Source organism: Ochlerotatus camptorhynchus, unplaced genomic scaffold (genome assembly GCF_037179485.1).
Source record: "Ochlerotatus camptorhynchus isolate MF236.1 unplaced genomic scaffold, CSIRO-AGI_Acam_v1.1 ptg000329l, whole genome shotgun sequence".
NCBI classification, from domain to species: Eukaryota; Metazoa; Arthropoda; class Insecta; order Diptera; family Culicidae; genus Ochlerotatus; species Ochlerotatus camptorhynchus.
This window is the reverse complement of record NW_027040817.1, coordinates 2,718,399-2,724,156: the sequence shown is the minus strand read 5'-3', so window position 1 is coordinate 2,724,156 and position 5,758 is coordinate 2,718,399.

Genomic DNA, 5,758 nt, shown 5'->3' with positions numbered 1-5,758 from the left:
TGTGAAATTTTATGCTCGTTTTTTAATTTTCTCAAATTCTTCTAATAAAAACAAATTTCAACTTTACCTAAAAATTTGGCGGATTAAAAGGGTATTGAATTCGTTAGCTGTTGCCCAAATCTATATACCTAAGCGTACTCAGTATTTTTTTGTGAAAAACTTTGGAATGGTTTCATCTGTATTTCAGTATTTGCAATCGTGTTCATATGTTTTATCAACTTTATTGTATTTTGTCACAACACATAACTTTCAATTGGATGTTTAGTAGAATTGCATGGAATATTCTTTATTTCTGATATTGCGCTAGTCAAATGTCAAAATATCCACTTGACTCTTCGACTTACAAACTAACAAATCAGCTTATGGATTGTTAAAACGGCTTGTTTACCGATACGACAAATAAAAATAATAATAATAATAGCCATAGTACCTGTCACGATTAGATATGGTTAATAAGACAAAAAGAATGACAAACTAACATCCCTTCTAACGAGCCATCAGAAATAAGAACATCTGAGCATCAGAAGTCCGTTCAAAATTAACGAAGTTGCTTGTACCTACTCAAAAGGAAGAAAGGATTATTTATGGATATTAATAAATACAATCCAGAGTTAAACATGTATTCCACTTATTTGAAAAATCTGTATATTAAAAAAAAATCTGTAATATGTATGTACAGATATCTGTATCAACATTTTGAGAAATCTGCTTCGTTACAGATAAATCTGTATATGTGGCATCACTGGCTCCACTCAAACCGACCGGAGGAAAGGCTTCCCGGAATAGGAAGCATGACTAGGCCACCATCATCCGGTTGGCATCAACTTGCACTGGTGTAGACTCCATTTGAAGAACAACCGGCCCTTTTCAGGGCCACCAATTCAAAAATGGAAAGAGTTCAGAACTAAATGATCCACAATTTTTGTTCCGTTTACTATCGATTTTACGTCAAGCTTCCATTCGAGCCCTGATATTAATAATAATATAATAATATTGCTATCCTACCAGAGACACCGTGATTATGTTATAGTAACAAACACATTTTAAGCCATTCGTAACTTGTCTTTTAGCCTGCTATCCACTGCCGGGCCTGTCGCAATTGTGATTTTATAGTTTCATGGAAAATGATTTCATACAATTATCTTGCCCAGTGCAACGATTTTGAACCCGGGTGGCTTTACCAGTGTCTGAAGTCTGTTTCCAATTTATGCAAATAATCCATTCCTCATCTGCAAATAATCCAAGTAATAAATTACACAAATCAGATCTGATCCCAGCAGCAACGCAACCCTGGATAAATTTATTCCTCTTCTCTGAGCGCTCAAAAAGCTCACTGCTATTGCAGCACACTACTTCTTGCATCACGCTTCCTACAGATCCCTCCCTATTTTAAGCTGATCTGTGAATACAAGTAGGAAAATTCTTGATCCCTCACTTGTGGTCGGATTCATGGAAGATATATTGTATATTATAGTGAGCAGCTCTTCATTCAGACTGGGAGCTTATTTTACACAGTAATCAGTTGTTTTTGTGAGGCCTGGATAGCCTAGTCAGTAAAATAGCAGAACACCAAGCCGGAGGTGGTCGGTTCGATATCTCGCTTTTCCTGGACATGGAGCATCATTGTGCTTGCCACAAAACTTGCGTCTGAAAATGGAATCGGAAGATGAAATACACGGAACAGTTTGCTATAGAGCGATAATTTTATAAATATTGAAACATTTCGAATTCAGTTACGATTTTGATAATGAATTCCAAACATCGTTGGTCTATTGCGTCTCAGAATCATTTCAGCAACGACATTCCTCGCAATGTATTAATTGGTAGTTACTCCCCATGGATCCCACATAAATAACCAAAATGAAATTCATCTGTTAACGAAGCAGTGACAAATAAAAACTGTTAGATGGTAGCTTTTTAAATCACATTCCATTCTATTACCTTCCAGTTCAATACCGATCAGTCTGTAAAAAGAAATTGCATTCAATGTACTTTTAACCACATAGAACCATGCTGAATCTTTTATTTCACCCTCCAACTCGTCACCGTACCAGCGACAACAATTGGCAATAAAGATGATGAAAACACGATAACAGCACACCCACAGAGACAGATTGCTCTGCTGATACGGAAGTTGCCTGCATTGCAGAATGGATCCAAACCTGGATCAACGTTTCCTTTGAATAGAAAATGAATTAAGCGTGTGTGCGTCATCGTAGCCAGAACACCAGCCGATGTCGAGGGTTGTTTTTATGGCTGTCCCGCACACAATGAAACCCCACGAATGGTTTTTCCTTTTGTCATTCAGGATCGAGATTCAAATCCCTGGGACCACATTATGTAACCCAGTCGAAACGACTTTTTCATACAAGCTTTCATACCGAAAAACGCTTCGTTTCAACTTTCCCAGTGAGGCCCCAGGAGATTATCGTGGAACGCACTTTTCCATGTTTTGTCTGGTGAAAATCAAAAACCGCATAGCTTGACGCGTCAATGACATTAATTTGAATCTTGATATGAGTGGTCATTGGTTTGGAAGAGCCGGGAGATAAGCGGTGGACTTTGCGGTAACGTATAATCCATCTCTCTATTCATTGGTATCGAGACATCAGTTTCATGAACATCGATTGTGAAGGACTCGAACAAGTAAAATAGCATTGTTATTATTATTTTTTTTAGAATCATTCCAGGTGATTGATTTAAAAAAAAATTCACACAAAAGTTATACAGTCATCTCTCGCTCGTTGGAGGTTTTCTCGTTGAGGTACAACAAGCAGACCCAATCCGGGTGGGAACTGAATCAAAAACAAATTTGCTATTAAATAGTGAACTGGTAGAATTTTTGGGAGCTGAAGGACCGCTCGAAATCTCCGCCAATGATTCGCTACAAATAACTAGAAGCTCGTACAGTGTACAATAGTCCAAGATAGGTATTTAGCAGGAAAGTAGTCCTAGAACTTTTGCTTTAATATTTATACTTTTGGTAAAGTTAATGTGCTTAAAATGCCCCTCCTCTTGGTGGTTGATGGGGTGGTCCTCAAACACTATTGCTTACAACCATTTAAATAAGGGACCTTTTAAGCAAATAAACTTCACCGAGGAAAAATATGGACTGAATATTAAAAAAATCGTTCTACGACTACTTTCCTGCTAAATGAAGGAAGGAGCTATTCAAACATTCCAATTTTCAGTTACGAAGTAGCTGTACCGAAGATGTTGATAGTGGTCGATTCTGGTTTGACATCGGTGAACTTCACTAGAGATAAGTGAACCATGAATTTCGAGAATGTTGCTAGCAGCCGTTAGGATCGAGAAAATTACAATATTTTCCAGTATGCTTTCGATGATACGTCGCAAAGCAGCTATAGACGAGCGCAGCAGTGCGTGGCGCAGGCGTGTAGTATCTCGAAGCGTTCACCGACTCAGAATAGGTGGTCGAAGTGGTACCGTAATCCGGAGGCAAAAAAATCACCCGTGTAAAATTGAGCATTATAAGTTGCGTTTTTAGATGTCACGTATAAAATTTTCTGTGATAGAAGAGAAATTTTGATAGCATTTCAACATGAGAGTCCAATTATTGCTTTGACGTGTTTCTCATAAAAATGTAAATTTTATTTTATAGGGTAGAGCGCAACCTCGTCGTAATCGCCCATTTCCACCATTCTATCGAGCAGAAAACATCAGTAATCTTTTTTTTTTGACCCATACTACCGACGCCAGGGAGGCAGCTCCCACACCTGGACCCTACCTATCGACCCATCAGCTTATGAACCGGGGACCAACGGCTTTACTTTGCTTCCGAAGGAAGGCGTGATCAGAGATGTTATGTCTCAGAACATCCTGGCGGTGCCGACTGGGATTGAACCCAGGTCTGCTGGGGTGAGAGGTAATCACGCTTACCACTACACCAACGGCGCCGCTTTCAGTAATATCAATGATTTCACCGTGCGCAAATCAATAATACGTTTTTTCTATGTGTTAGGTCATAAGCTACAAAACAAAGCCTATACGAGCACGTTGTATGGATATTTACACTAATTGTTCTCAAAACAAAAGAAACGCTTTTATTAATTTTCTCTGCCTTGTTTCGTAGAACGAAGAAAAACCTAGAAAAACCAGTGGCGTGTTTGCATTACGACGGAATTGAAACAATTCGGAATCAAGCATCTATGTTAGATTTTTGACAATATCTCAATAATGTTTTACTCTTTGTCAAATTCAACGGTACGCATAGAAAGGTAATTAAATTTGGAAGTCATTTATAGTAAAATCACTCCAGTTTTGGTTTAATATTCGATCGAAAAAGAGAGGCCAAGTGCGCGTTGTGCTTAGTAGGACGTAAATTAGATTAAAAATTCTACATTTCAATTTTATTTATTTGACGTTCATTTGGGTAAGTGGTCAATTCGGGCGAATGTTATAGAATTCTCAAAACAGACTAAAAAAACTCTCTGAATGATAGTCCGTATGGCCAAGTAGACTCATTTAAAGCTATTTTCTTGTATGTAGAGTCACATCCGACTTTGAATGAATTATAGCGCACAACATTTTCGTCCATCCGAGACGGAGCAAGTATTGTAAAATCAGTTGGATTAACCATCTTTAAACAATTGTCAACTATCCCAGTGATTTTATAATCAATTACATGTCTTGCAACATTTGTGAAATACATCCAAAATCTTTATGAATTCTTGGAGGACTGATCTTCATCTTTTGACCCGGTAGGGTAGAGCACTACTTCGTCGTAATCGCCCATTTCCGTTCTATCTATCAGAAAAGATCAATTATATCAATGATTTCATCGTGCACACATCAAAAATAGGTTTGTTCCGATGCGTTAGTTCATTAGCTACAACATAAATCATATCAGAGCGCATTGTATGAATATTTACGCTCATTGTTCTCAAAACAAAAGAAGCGCTCTTAGCGAATCCCCTTTTTCTACGTTCATCCGTAGGACGAAGAAAATCTAATGGTGTTTCAATGCGTTATGACGGAATTGAAACTCGTAGAAAGAATTTAGAATCAAGAAGCAGTAATAGATTTTGAACAATATCTCATCAACTTGTGACTCTTTATCAAATCCAACGGTACGTATGGAAAGGTGAATAAATTTAGAAGTCATTTCTGACATAAATATTCCATTTTTTGTTCAAACCCGTTTAGAAAAGAGAGGTGAAGCGCGGGTTGTGCTTAGTAGGACGGAAATTAGACCAAAAACCCTATATGATTTCGATGTTTTGACTGATTTTTCGTTGATCAATAACCTGTTTCCGTTACAAAAATCATATATGCCTTGCAGATGCTTCTTGCTGTATAAAAACATTTTAAATTCATATCTGTTATAAATTGGAATTTAAAATGCACAATAGTTGCAAATCAGCATTGCCAATGCTTCGACAATAACGAGATAATCAAATAAACATTATGTATCTATAAACCTATCTTCTATAAAAATAAATATAAATTGGTTTTTTTATGTCATGTTATAAATCAAAAAAGGATTGACGGATTTGCATGATTCTTTTTTGGCTTTATTCGTCTTGGATCCCGACGGGTTTATGCATTGACAACAACTCACTAACTTATAAAAACATGTGAAAAATAGGGGATAACAAATCTCGATTACTTTTTCGAAGGGACGTATCAGCTTTTGTAAACAATGCATTTTATTGTTGGTTTGGCGTAACTGTTAGCTCACCCATGCATATTAAGAACACTATCAGTTAGGGGAAAATTTCTAGGTAGTGCTAGCATG